Source organism: Scyliorhinus torazame, chromosome 21 (genome assembly GCF_047496885.1).
Source record: "Scyliorhinus torazame isolate Kashiwa2021f chromosome 21, sScyTor2.1, whole genome shotgun sequence".
Classification (NCBI taxonomy): domain Eukaryota; kingdom Metazoa; phylum Chordata; class Chondrichthyes; order Carcharhiniformes; family Scyliorhinidae; genus Scyliorhinus; species Scyliorhinus torazame.
Genome location: NC_092727.1, coordinates 111,952,199 through 111,967,364, shown reverse-complemented (window position 1 = coordinate 111,967,364; position 15,166 = coordinate 111,952,199). Strand labels below are relative to the sequence as shown.

The following is a 15,166-nucleotide window of genomic DNA, read 5'->3' as shown; positions in this document are numbered from 1 at the left end:
CAGCTGCCGGGATGGAGGATCTCGTTGCCGGCGGGGGCACGTCACACCAGAAAACGGGTGTGGCGGGATGGAGAATCCCGCCCAATGACTTTGGCCTTCACAATATTTCACTGGACATTTCTGCTCAGCCAGCACTGGATATCGATCAAGTAGGCGTATAATTTCGCAACATTGAAGGAGTTGTGAGAGATGGTGGTGAGATAGAGCTGGGTGTCATCAGCAAACATGTGAAAACTATTTTCAGTTGATGTTACGGAGGATCAGCATACAGGTGAGAATTAGCAGGGCTCCAAGGATAGATCCTTGGGGTACACCAGAGATTAACGGTGCAGGAGCAGGGATATTACAATTGATGAGGATACTCTGGCTATGATTCGATTTGTAAGAATGGAACCAGGTGATGATGGAGAGGCATTGGAGGAGGATGGTGTGGTCAACTATGTCAAAGGACAGGGCGGCATGTGGCATAGTGGTTAGCACTGGGACTGCGGCGCTGAGGACCCGGGTTCGAATCCTGGCCCTGGGTCACTGTCCGTGTGGCGTTTGCACATTCTCCCCATGTCTGCGTGGGTTTCACCCCCACAACCCAAAGACGTGCTGGTTAGGTGGATTGGTCACACTAAATTGCCCCTTAATTGGAAAAGAAAAATAATTGGCTACTCTAAAAAAAAATTTTCAACTATGTCAAAGGATGCAGTTACTTCAGGAAGGATGAGGATAGTTTACCTTTACTATGGCCACATAGGATATTATTTTTGGCATTAATCAGAGTTGTTATAGAGGGGTAGAATTCGGATTGGAAGGATTGAAACATAGTGATCTTAGATGCTGGCAGGAGGTCTCGGGAGGCTTGATGTGTTCAAAGGCCCCAGTTGCGTAGGAACTACATTTTTTGTTTGAACCACAAATAATTTAACCCTAACTTTGCATTATGATGGCAAATCTAATTATATCCTCAGATGATCATGGCAATGCAACTGGGGTACATCTACCTATTCTGGCACTTTTTGTATGATGCATTTGATCAGATACAGCACTGACAGAATGTTCCTCGTCATGATGCCCAACTAAGGAAGGCCACACAAAGTTAATGTTCTCACTGTTGTTGGAGTAGAACCTCATTCTCACCAAAGCAACTTTACACAATTTTAAACTCCCTTGGCCAGACCTGACCAAAGCATAATATTTGGAAACTTACAGCGAACTACACAACATCAATAAGAGTTCCAACAGCTTGCTTTTACTATTCAGGCAACACAGTTGCTCAGCTAAGAGCCACATAATCTGGTTAAACACTAAGATGCTAGTATATAAATTGCTAAGCAGTACGGCAGCACGGTAGCATTGTGGATAGCACAATTGCTTCACAGCTCCAGGGTCCCAGGTTCGATTCCGGCTTGGGTCACTGTCTGTGCGGAGTCTGCACATCCTCCCCGTGTGTGCGTGGGTTTCCTCCCACAGTCCAAAGATGTGCAGGTTAGGTGGATTGGCCATGATAAATTGCCCTTAGTGTCCAAAATTGCCCTTAGTGTTGGGTAGGGTTACTGGGTTATGGGGATAGGGTGGAGGTGTTGAACTTGGGTAGGGTGCTCTTTCCAAGAGCCGGTGCAGACTCGATGGGCCGAATGGCCTCCTGCACTGTAAATTCTATGATCTATGATCTAATCTTCCTAATTGAGCTGCGAACATTTAACAAAACATTATTAAATAACAGCAAATAATGTGTCGTGCCATTTTGCGCAACATTGTGCACAATTCCTGGTAAGCTCCCAATCTTAACAATTCTATGATAAAAAGGGCAGCACAGTAGCATAGTGGTTAGCACTGTGGCTTCACAGCGCCAGGGTCCCAGGTTCGATTCCCGGTTTGGGTCACTGCCTGTGCGGAGACTGCACATTCTCCCCGTGTCCGCATGGGGTGCTCCGGCTTCCACAAGTTCCAAAAGACGTGCTTGTTAGGTGAATTGGGCATTCTGAATTCTCCCTCTGTGCACCCGAACAGGTGCGGGAGTGTGGTGACTGGGGGCTTTTCACATTAACTTCATTGCAGTGTTAATGTAAGCCTTGTGACACTAATAAAGATTACTATTATTACAATAAAGATTATTATAAAGAGCATTAATCACAGTAAGAGAAAGGAATAAATGAAGAGCAATGTTTTGAAGCAGTGCTGTGGAATTTTAGTAACAAGCATGCAAATATATCTGGCTGAAATCCCTCTGTTCTAATATAAGTTCATTTATTTCAGATGGGTATGTTCATGAATCTTTACTAATAACTTTGCTCACGGTCATTCCAACCCAGAAATCAATCAGGACTGCTCTCGAGAAATTTGAGCAAATAATTTGAGAGAATTGTTGACCAAACCTGGGAAAAGTGCATGCTGCAGAGAAACCGATCAAGAGGAAGGAAAATATATTTTAAAATATGTTGCTATAAGCCTCCTAGACTTGTTTACAAGGGTTCATGCAGGGGTAGGAGACATATAACCTTCAGGATTATAGGTTTGGTAACGGAATCCTCGGTAATTGAAAAGGACGTGGAGAAGCATTGTGCTGACTGTTGACAAGTAATGAATAATGTTGAAAGATTTTATTCACTTGAGCTTTTTAGACTGGTTGATTCAACAAGCTGAATGTAACCATCTGTACAATTGTACTTCCTGACACTGTCCATTTATAACATTCAGAACTTTTCCCAGTTGGAGGGAAGGGTTTTCATTATCTGGAGGTTATGGTGCCTGATGATTCAATTCTTCACCATTGTTGATTATAGTCTGTGGACTGAAGAACAAAAAGGAACAGGAAAGGAACCATAAAAATCACAATGGTCTTGATGTTCAACAAGCCACACCTTTATGTTGATTGAGGCCAATGCAGTAATGTTTATCATATTTAATGAGCTTTTCTTTTTATTTGTACACATTATTCTGGTTCTGTCGCAACACTCTTTCAGTGTCCTTTCCAGGTTCTTTTAACTGAGTTCCCAGTTCGGAAAACTGTCAAACCAAGGAACCTGTGACACACAAAACCTGAAACTCCTCCAATTATCCTTGAAATCCAGAGGCAGATTTTAACACACAAGATCGAGAAGTTATTTTCCACTGAGCTAAAAATCAAACCTATTTATTTTTTTAAAATATTTTTTCTTAAAATTTAGATTACCCAATTATTTTTTCCAATTAAGGGGCAATTTAGTGTGGCCAATCCACCTACTCTGCACATTTTTGGGTTGTGGGGAGCGAAACCCACGCAGACACGGGGAGAATGTGCAAACTCCACATGGACAGTGACCCAGAGCCGGGATCGAACCTGGGGCCTCAGTGCCGTGAGGCAGCTGTGCTAAATAGGCCACCGTGCTGCCCGTAAAAATCAAACCTATCGTTCAAGTCGATAGGATGTGTATCGCAATCATACTGGTGGCTTTGCTTCCCTCTGAAGGCAAACCTTCATATCAAACAACATTCCTTCTCTTGTAGATCCTGTGACTGAGTGATTCGGATTAACTTTGTATATTTCACTAATGATTCACTAATGTCCCTTAGGGAAGGAAATCTGCCATCCTTACGTGGTCTGGTCTACATCTAACTCCAGATCCAGATCTACGGCAATGTGGTTGACTCTTAACAGCCCTCTAAAATTCCCTTAACAATACTCAGTTGTATCAAACAGCTACAAAAAAGAATGAAACCGGACGGATCACCAGGCACGACCCGAGGAACCAGATACAACGGCAAACCCAGCCCTGTCAACCCTGCAAATTTCACCTTACTAGCATCTGGGGTGAAAATTGGGAGAGCTGTTCTATAGTCTAGTCAAGCAACAGCCTGACAGAGTCACACTCACAGAATCATACTGTCATAATATCCACTCGTGTATATAATGAGATACAGACAGGCAGTGACTGACACACAGAATAACCAATAAACACACAGGACACAGAACAACCAATCACCAGACAGGACACTGCAGGGGACACAACCACTATAAAACACACGAGGCATCAAGACTCTGCCTCTTCTCACTGGATACAGCTACAGAGATAGTCAGGGTGCACAGTGCAGTGAGCACCGTCTCCATGTGACAGAGAGCCAGTCTGGTCAAGCCAGTCAGAGGTTATCAGTTAGAGTAATAGAGTGTCAACCCACAGCAGATTATGTACAGCAATCAGCAGGTTCAATAAAACAGTGTTGAACCATCTCCTGCGTCGGAAGCCTGTTTCTAGTTTCACTGCATCCAGTTGCAGTCAGTGTTAAACCAACTCATATAACACATCACATACCTTACCACATAATGTCCCAGACAACACCGTTATCATTCCTGGGTTTGTCCAGAGGTGGCAGCACAGTGGTAGACAGTCAGGGAGGAAGTTGCCCAGAGAGTTCTCAAATTCAACTCCGAACCCCATGAAGTCGTGTGGCATCAGGTCAAACGTAGGTACGGAATCTCCCTGCTGGTTACCACCTACCGTCTGCCTTCAGCTGATGAATCAGTATTCCTCCATGTTGAACACCACTTGGGAGAGAGCACTTATGTGACTAGGGTACAGAATGTATTCTGGGTGGGGATTTCAATATCCATTACCAAGACTCGGTAGTACCACCCCAGACTGAGCTGGCCAAACCCTAAAGGCTATAGGTGTCAGACTGGTGTCAGGTACTTTCCTGTACCAGCCTCCCCGAACAGGCGCCGGAATGTGGTGACTAGGAGCTTTTCACAGTAACTTCATTTGAAGCCTACTTGTGACAATAAGTGATTTTCATTTCATTTCACTTGACCTTGCCCTCACCAATCTACCTGTTGTTGATGCATCTGTCCATGACAGTATCAGTAGGGGAGATCACTGCAGAATCCTTATGGAGACGATGACCTAATTTCATATTGAGGATACCCTCCATCGTACTACCACCGTGCTAAATGGGATAGATTTTGAACAGATCTGGCAACTCAAACTGGGCATCCGTGAGGTGCTGTAGGCCATCAGCAGCAAAATTGTACTCAGCCACAATCTGTAACCTCATGACCAAGCATATCTCCCACTCTACTATTATCATCAAACCGGGGGATCAACCCTCGTTCAATGAAGAGTGCAGGAGGGCATGACAGGAGCAGCAGCAAGTATACTGAAAAATGGGGTGTCAACCTGATGAAGCTACAACACAGGACTTCTTGTGTGCCAAACAGCAGAAGCAGCAAGTAATGGACAGAGATAAACAATTCCACAGCCAACGGATCAGATCTAAGTTTTGCAGTCCTACCACATCCAGTCATGAATGAGTTGGACACTTGAACAAAGAGGAAGAGGCTCCACAAATATCCTCATCCTCATTGATGGTCGAGCCCATGACATTTGTGCAAAAGACAATGCTGAAACATTTGCAACAATCGTCAGGCAGAATTACCGAGTTGATGATCTGTCTCGGTCTCCTCCTGATGTCCCAGTATCACAAATGTCAGTCCCCAGCCAAATCGATTAACTGCACGTGATATTAAGAAATGGCTGAAGGCACTGGATACTGTAAAGGCTATGGGCCCTGACAACATTGCGGCAAGAGCACTGAAGGTTTGTTTTCTAGAATTAGTTGCACCCTTAGCCATGCTATTCCAGTGCAGCTACAACACTGGTATCTACAGGGTAATGTGGAAAACTGCTCAATTATGTCCTGTCCCCAAAAAGCAGGAGAAATCCAACCCCACCAATTACCACTCCATCAGACTCAATCATCCACAAAGTGATGGAAGGGGTCGTCAAAGGGGGTGCTACCACGCAGCACTTGCTTAGCTCAGTTTGGGTTCTGCCACACAACTCCTGACATCATTACAACTTGAGCCGAAACATGGACAAAGAGTCAAACTGAAGAGGTGAGGTTAGAGTGATGGTCTTTGTCATCAAGGCTACATTTGACCAGGTGTGGTATCCAGAAACCCAAGCAGAACTGGGGTTAGTAAGAATCGGTAAAACTCTCCACTGGCTGGAGTCATTCCTCGCACAGAGGAAGATGGTTGTGGTTGTTGGAGGTCATTCATCTAATTCTCAGGATATCACTGCAACAGTTCCTTAGTGTAGTGCCCTGGGCCCAACTATCTTTAGCTGCTTCATCAATAACCTTGCCTCCGTCAGAAGCTCAGCAGTGGGGATGTTTCCGGATGATTGCCCTGTATTCAGCACCTTTCCTGACTCCTCAGATGCTGAAGCAGTCCATGCCCAAATTCAGCAAGAGCTGGATGACATTCAAGCTTGGGCTGATAAGTGTCAAGTAACATTCACACATACCAGTACCAGGGAATAACCATTTCCAACAAGAAAGAATCCAACCATTACCCCTTGACATTCAATGGCATAACCATCACTGAACCCCCACTATCAGCATCCTGGAGGTCACCATTGATCAGAGATTGAACTGGACTAGCCATATAAATACTGTGTTTACAAGAGCAGGTTAGAGGCTGGGAATTCTGCAGAAGGCAACTCACTTCCTGAACCCCCAAAGCCTGTCCACCACCTACAAGGCACAAGCAGAAGTGTGATGGAATACTCTCCACTTGCCTGGATGAGTGCAGCTCCAACATCACTCAAGCTTGACACCATTGGGCAGCACGGTGGCACAGTGGTTAGCATTGCTGCCTCACGGCGCTGAGGTCCCAGGTTCGATTCTGGCTCTGGGACACTGTCCGTGTGGAGTTTGCACATTCTCCCTGTGTTTGCGTGGGTTTCACCCCCACAACCCAAAGATGTGCAAGGTAGGTGGATTGATCATGCTAAATTGTCCCTTAATTGGAAAAAATGAATTGGGGACTCTAAATTTATTTTTTAAAAGCTTGACACCATCCAGGACAAAAGGCCGCTTGATTGGTGTCCCAACTGCCATCTTCAACATCCACTCCCTCCTCTATTGGTGCCCAGTGGCAGCAGCATGTTCAAGATACTTTGCCGCAACTTACCGAGACTCCTTCCACAACACCTAAACCTGCGACCCTCCACCACCTAGAACGGCAACAGCAGAAGATGCATAGGAACACCAGAACACCACCACCTGCAAGTTCCCCCCCAAGCCACACACCATCATGACTTGGAACTATATCGCCGTTCCTTCACCGTTACTGTGACAAAATCCTGGAACTCCCTTTCTAACAGCAATGTGGGTGTACCCACATCTTATCGATTGCAGCGATTCAAAAAGGCAGCTCACCGCCACCTTCTGGAGGCCAATCCGGGATGGACAATAAAAATGCTCACTATCGCCCAAATCCCATGCAATAATTAAATGAATTGAAATCATTAATATGAGTGCACTTACTGAGTATCTTCTAGCAGGCTTGTAACCAGGGGTCTGATCTTCAGTTGGAATTTCCTGCTTGGGAGCTTCCAGGAAAAGAGAAAATCTCAATAAATGTAATTTTAGATTCATATTAGTGACATGTTGAAATGTACCATATCTTGCCCAGACTTCTTTCTCCCCTCCTTGCAACTACAATTCGTAATTCATTGATGTCGCAAAGATATTGCAGCTCCCAGCATCTCCCCAAAGTAGCCATTTTCGATGCAAGAACATTAAAAAGGAAATATTGGCAGGCTATTCGACTATGGGGGGGGGCATCTCCCCGATCATTAACATACTCGATGTCCACGCACACATCAGGAGTAGGAAAGTTAATTGATTGCCCCCTCTGTGCCACAGTCCTGATTCAGTTCAGCTAAGTCAGCACAGACCTGGCAATGAACCTGAGCTCCTTCTCATCTGTAATGATGACTGTAACATCCCGTGGTGCATTTATTCATTAAGCTATTGCGGAAGCTCAAACTCATACTTGAAATTATTACGGCCTTCAGGATGATGGCACAGAGTGAGGTTACTACATTGATTACGATAATACACCTGCCACTTTTGTTGGTAAATCTGATCCAAATTTGTTTTTCATTTTAAAGTATCTTTGTTGAATTTTACATTTGTACACTATACAGTAGGTGAGCAAAATGGTTTGTATGTACAATTTACATGTTCCCCTTTCATCAGCCTTCCCTCGCTCTTCCTTGCCCCCTTTTTGTTGTTCGGGCTCCACATTGGGCCCTTTCTTCCATTGTAGATTCTGTAGACTCTCTTTTGTTTTGTATTTGATACTGTTACCCCTATGGCTTTGTTTGGGGGGGGGGGGGGAAGTGGCCCCCTCCTTGGTATTTTCCTGTGTCCCTGGGTTCCTTCCTTGTTGCCCTCCTTACCCACCCCCCCCCCCCTTCTGTTCGTATCTGCTCTGTGTGATCTTGGCTGTCCTCATTGGCCTCCCTGCCCCCCTCCCTTCCTATCTGCTATTGGCCTCAAACAGGTCTTGGGACAGGCTGATGGATTGCCCCCAAGCTTTGTGGAAGCCCTCGTCCGACCCTCGGATGGCGTATTTGATCTTCTCCAGATGGGGAAATTCCGACAGGTCTGCCAGCCAGTCCGCAGCTGCGGGTGATGCTGCTGATCGCCAGCCGCGCAGGATTCTCCGGCGAGCGATTAAGGAAGCAAATGCAAGGGCATCAGCCCTCTTCCCATAGGTCGTTCTTGGTGGTGTGATACTCCGAACACTGCCACTCTTGAGCATGGCTCCACCCTCACACCCACAACAATGGACATCGCCTCGGAGAAGGCTGTTCAGAACCGACAAATCTGGGGCAAGTCCAGAAAATGTGGGCGTGGTTGGCCGGGCTTCCCTGGCACCGTTCGCACCTGTCCTCCAACTCCGGGAAAAACCTGTTCACTCGGGTTCTGATTAGGTGCACTCTGTACACCACTTTGAACTGCACGAGGCTTAGTCTTACGCAGAAAGAGGTGGATTTATCCCCACCCAGTTCTTCACTCCAGAGTCCCCACCTTATTTCCGTCCCTAGTTCGTCTTCCCATTTCTGTCTTGTTCCATCTAGTGGTGTCCTCGCCGTTTCTAACAGTCGTCCATAAATGTCCCCACAGTTCCCCTTCTACATACTGTCTGCGTCCAGCAGTTCCTCCAGCATTGTGTCTCTCGGGGCCCTAGGGTACCTCATTGTCTCCTTGCGGAGAAAGTTTTTGATTTGTAAATCTCCGAGCTGCTGTCCGTTTGGTAGCTACAGTCTTTCCGTCAGCTCGTCCAGGGTTGCGAGTCTGTCCATGTAGAAGTCCATGATCGCCAGCTCCCCCTGTCCTGTCTCCACTTCTTAAAAGTGGCGCCCAGCATGGCTGATGGGAATTTGTGGTTACCGCGGATAGGGGCCATGGTGGACACCTTGGTTAAACCGAACTGCTGTCTCATCTGGTTCTAGGTTTTTAATGTACCTACCACCACTGGGCTGGATGTGTACTTTGCCAGGGGGAATGGGAACGCTGTCATGGCTAGGGCTCGGAGGGGCGTTCCTGTAAAATGGACTCCTCCATTATCACCCATTCCTTGCTCAGCTCCCTTACCCATCCCCTCACTCTCTCGGCTGTGGCTGCCTAGTGTTAGTATTGTAGGTTCAAAGGGCCAGGCTGCCCATATTTTTTTATCTCTCCAGTGTAGTTTTGGGGATTCTTGGATTCTTCCCTACCCACCCACCCCCTCCCCCCCCCCCCCCCCCCCCCCCACACACACACACACACAAATGCCATAATTGTTTTATCTATTCCTTGGAAAAAGGTCTTGGAGATGAAGATTGGTATGGATCAAAACAGGAAGAGGAACCTTGGAAGTACATTCATCTTGATCTTGCCAGGGAGAGTGGGAGTGCATCCCATTTCTGGAGGTCCTTTATAACTTCCTCTGTCAGACTGGTCAGATTGCATTTGTGGATCCGTGTCCAGTCGTAGACTGTCTGGATTCCCAGATAACTGAATTTGTTTTGGGCTAGTTTGAATGCTAGACCCTCCAGCTTCGACCGTCCCCCATTCGGGTTCACCAGGAATACCTCCCTCTTGCTCAGGTTAAGTTTGTAGCCCGAGAAGGCCCCAAACTCTCCCAGGAGCTTCATGATTTCCTTCAAGCCATTCTACTGGTCCGAGATGTAGAGGAGTAGGTCATCCACATAGAGTGAGACTGCCTCCTCTTCGGATGCCCTTCCAGCCTTTTGGGTCTGGCAGAGCCATTGCCAGGGGTTCAATTGCCAGGGGGAACAGGAGCGGGGACAGCGGGCATCCTGCCTGGTGCCCCTATGCAACTGGAAGTACTCAGAGCTGGTGGTGTTTGAATTTGGTCCAAATTTGACCTCCAATTTGCAGTGTAAACTCAACGAACTCCGGACTTCTGAATTGACTCAGAAACCAGCTCATCCCTTGCTCCGACACCTGGAGAAATTCAGAGACATCTGGGGAAAGCAGCCACTCGGACTCAACAGCTGAATCTGCTACTGTCTGACCACTCAAACACACACACAATACGTGCACAAGGTGGAACAGTGCTCCTGGGTTAGGGACAGGATAAAGTGGGGAAAATAGCAACATAAAACTGAAAATAAAGCACCAGGGAGATTTTGTTTTAAAGGAAATTTATGAAAGTAGGTTAAGAATCAAAGCCCATGGGACAGAATTGGAAAGAAAAACAAGCCAAACAGTGAATGGGTTATCGTGTGCTTAGATTTTAAAATGGGTCCATTCTAAGAGGAAAGAAAAGCTGTGATATAGAAGGAATTGTCACAGTATCTTCATTGCAGAGTTAATGCAAGCCTACTTGTGACACAAATAAAGATAATTATATTATTATACATTTTTGTTGTCATAGAAAAGAGTAAGATAGTGTAGCAGCCAGAGAGATGAAGTTGATCCTCACACTGAGAATGAGGCAAGGAGAGAGTGTAAGTTCAGTATTGCAATTTTGGAGCAACAGGACGGGAGAGTTTTAAGTAGCATTGACCAGAGTAGAAGGTAATACAAAACCAGAAGAGCTAACACAAGGAAAAATATCACCATTACAGTATAAACACGATATACTTTAGTATATTTATACCTTTGTTTGTCACTGGTTGATCTGAAGATTTAAACTGCTTCCTTTTTATAAGCTCATCCTGAAACAGTAACAATGGAGTTAAGTTTTATTATTATAGACTAGATGAAGTCAAACATCATGTCAAGAAACCAGACGGGCAGCACAGTGGCTAGCACTGCTGCCTCACGACACTGAGGTCCCGGATTCGATCCCGGCTCTGGGTCACTGTCCGTGTGGAGTTTGCATGTTCTCCCCGTGTTTGCGTGTGTTTCGCCCCCACAACCCATAGATGTGCAGGGTAGGTGGATTGGCCACGCTAAATTGTCCCTTAATTGGAAAAAATGAATTGGGTACTCTAAATTTAATTTAAAAGTACGTCAAGATACCATACCTGGAGAGTATTCATTGATAATGGAGAAGAACAACTGTGGGTAGTATTTTCCCTAGTCTCAGCGTAATGTAATTATTAAGGTTTCCAACTGTGATTAAAAATATTCCTGGAGGTTCCATCACGTGACTTGTCCCCACAGTCCAGCCATTAATCAGCCACAAATCCACCTTGTGACGCACTGCTGTCCTCTGCCAAATGTAAAGCAAAAAGACTCATTGCCCAACTGGATGATGCTTGACTATAAGCCAAACAGGCCCCCCAACCAATCCCCCCCCCCCCCCCACTTCATTTTCAAAAAAAATTTCTATCTGGTGAAGAGAAATGTTCAAAGAAAATGCGTGAAAATTGCAATATGTTTGAATATCCTGATGATTCTCCTCCAGTGTCGCAAGCAGTACTGTCCTGGAGATTGATCTTTACTTTCTGGAAACTCCTCGCCAGTCCCATAGGGTTTGCAACCATATATTATGCATGTTGTTGTGGCTAGTCCACAGGGTGGGAGGACCAGCACTTCCCGAAGGAGAATGCCCACAGGTAACCTGCCTCTTCCTGCACAGTCCATAACAAATAGGTGTTGCCGTGTTACTGTTAAAACTAATGTTGTAGTGAGACGTTTGACACTGTGGGCCTTGTACATCTGCAACAATAGAAGCAAAAGCTTGCGAGGATTCACTGAGGCCAGGAGTGGGCACATTTCTCAACCAGCAGTGTCACCAGATAGCTTTCAAGTCCAGAGAGGTCCAAGAGAACCCCAAGAACCTTTGTCATAGCACCGGCTCAATTCAGTATATATTTTTAAAGTTTCTATCTGAACAACTATTAAGAGGTTCGCAATTGCATTAATCAACACACCATGTGACTGGGGTTCTCAATGAGGAGCTGAGCCATATTGATGGAGGGGGGATAGGGGCTAGCTTTGATCTGTGCTAATTAAGTGAGATACATGATGCAGTGGTGGGGGAGCAGCACCCCGAGGTTACCAAGTTGAAAAGGCCAACGTTCCTATTGACCCCTGCTGGAGAAATGAAAAGTTGCTGGAAACACAGACAAAAGTCAGTTTTAAATAGTTCAGAAGAAGTCATATTGGCCTCAAAACATTAACTCTGTCTGACTCTGCAGATCTTTTTTTTTTAATTTAGAGTACCCTATTATTATTATTTTTTTCCAATTAAGGGGCAATTTAGCATGGCCAATCCACCTAACCTGCACATCTTTTGGGTTGTGGGTGTGAAACCCATGCAGACATCGGGAGAATGTGCAAACTCCACACGGACAATGATCCAGGGCCGGGATTCGAACCCGGGTCCTCAGCGCCACAGTCCCAGTGCTAAGCACTGCACCACATGCCGCCTCTGACTCTGCAGACCTGCTGAATTTTCCCAATACTTTCTGTTTGTTTACCATCTCCAGCATCCGCAGAATTTTACTTTTATTTCGGTCTTCAGTGGTATGAGTTACATATAATTATTCAGAATGAAGAGCGTAGACTCGACTTGAGACCCACACAATGGTGTTGATTTTTGCTCACTACTAGTTAAGCATGAAATGTGCAATTCCCTTTACTTTAACCCATCATCTATCAGATGCTGATGGCACTGCTGTGCTTCTTTCACTTAAGCAAATAAACTTAGTCAACAAATTGTGGGATAAATTAAAAATGCTCCTTAAAGGGACACCGCATCAAAGTAAACGGAATCTCAAAGGAAACTTAAAGCATCAAAACAAAATGTGACTGAAGGGGTCGATAAAACACTGCAGTCCCCGCGGTGCCCACCGGGCATGGAAAGCCTCCATATTACCGGCAAACACTGCATGCTCCCTCTCCAGCGACACCGCATCAAAGTAAACGGAATCTCAAAAGAAATTTAAAGCATTAAAACAAAATGTGACTGAAGGGGTTGATAAGACACCCCAGTCCAGGGACACCCGGCAGCAAACATAGCTGCGGAAGAGGGGAGAGGGCGCTGCTCTCTAGTCCCAGCATTTGCACCATTTAAAAACAAATCTTTTCCGGTGTGCTGTGGATGTCATGTTCTGTAGACTGTCTAAAGTGAATGATGAACTACAGAACATGTAGTTTAAATAATTGATTGTAGAACAACTGCGTGATAAGATAATTAGGATAAATAAAATAATAATAGATTGTCACGAGTAGGCTTCAATGAAGTTACTGTGAAAAGCCCCTAGTCGCCACATTCCGGCACCAGTTTGGGGAGGCCGGTACGGGAATTGATCCCCGCGCTGCTGGCATTGTTCTGTATTACAAGCCAGCTATTTAGCCCACTGTGCTAAACCAGCCCCTTATAATAAACGACTAATACTAATCAACTATTGTGGAACTACTGCAGATACGTCTATCCTCCAGCACGACCTACTCCCAACGCCCAGACCACTGGGTCACGTGATGGGTTTACAATGCCACCTTGTGGTCAGAGATCGTGCATAACATTAAGTGCAAACTTGCCTTGTGCATATTTTCCCAGTGGACATTGGGTTTAGACAGTGTCCCGCAAGCATAATAAACAACCGACCACAGAGACTGAGCGGTTGCAAGCTATTGCAGAGCCACCTTGCAACCAGGACAGGGCGAGAAATCAACAATTTGGGAATGAGAGTCTGAATCACCACTGGGCCGATTTACCAATACAGTCAAAGGGGCCTTTCCCTTGGTCTGAGTCTACTTGGGGCACCACTGCTTCGGTGTTTGTCAAGGGGGACACTTGTTGTCCTTGTCAGTAAAGAGCCACCCATACCTGCTGCGCCTTGGCTCTTTTATCCACAATCCACTGCCTGCGCCTTCCTTCCCAGTGATGTGCAGAAGCCATTTCTAAAGCTACAGACCTGAATGTTTACCGCAGCCGAAAGGGAGTGAAGCTGAAGTCAAGCAGCACACAGCGCGGCGGGGCAGGGGATCCCTGCTTTGATTGACAGCTCCCATTGCGACCGGCTGGTGTCGCTCAGCAACTGGACGCTGGAGGAGGTCGGAAAGTCTGTCTCCAGCTGCCTTTCCTGCAACAGATGCAATCGTTTCCCTCGCGCACGCTGAAGTTTGAGCTTCTCAGCACATTGGAAGCTGAAGCCACAGTATTTAAAAAATGATTTGATTGCACTTCCCTCCGCCCTTTCGGCAGAGTTTGGAAGCAGCCTTTTGGACCCAGCACCATTCTTGCATTTCACAGGCGTCGATCTACAGTCACCAACGTTGTTTATTCCCTTTAGTCTAAGTGTTGTGTCCAAGGCTCAGGTCCCCACCCCTCTCACATTCTCCCTCCCCCCCCTCCCAACACACTCTTCACCCCCCCCCCCCACCCCTCTCACAGTCTTTCCCCCCTCCCAACACGCTCCCCCCACCCCTCTCACACATTATCTTTCCCCACCCCCTCACAAACTCTCTTACCCACACCCCTCACACAGTCTTTCCCCCACCCCTCTTACTCTTCTCCCCCACCCCTCTCACACACTCTTTCTTTCCCCCACTCCTCACACACTCTCCCCCCACCCTTCTCACAGACATTTCCCCCCCCACCCCTCACATACACTCTCCCCCAACCTCGTGGACATGCTCTATCTTCCCCCTCCACCCCTCGCACACACTCCAACCCCTTGTACACACTCTCTTCCTCCCCCACTCCTCGTATGAACTCACTCTTCCCTCCCAACCCTCTTACACTCTTCCTTCCTACACCTCACACGGACTCTCTCTTCCTCCCCACACCGCGTACACATTCTCTCCCCCCCCCCCCTATGTACTTCCCCCCTTCCCCCCCCCCCCCCAACCCACCACCACCAGTGGTGTAGTAGGATATTTTGAGATGCAGGAGCACTATGAAAATGTGCTGCCCACAGAATTCCTAAGTCTTCTATTA

The 15,166-nt window shown here is 46.4% G+C and overlaps 1 long non-coding RNA gene across 1 annotated transcript; it reads right to left on the bottom strand.

Moving 5' to 3' along the window:
* Positions 1-2,576: 2,576 nt before the first annotated feature.
* On the bottom strand, positions 2,577-14,285 carry LOC140398503 (uncharacterized). The gene is made up of 4 exons (XR_011937501.1): positions 14,054-14,285; positions 10,931-10,988; positions 7,297-7,361; positions 2,577-2,782 (listed from the first exon to the last, which is right to left on the bottom strand). It is a non-coding gene; the product is annotated as an uncharacterized lncRNA (long non-coding RNA).
* Between the last annotated feature and the right edge of the window lie 881 nt (positions 14,286-15,166).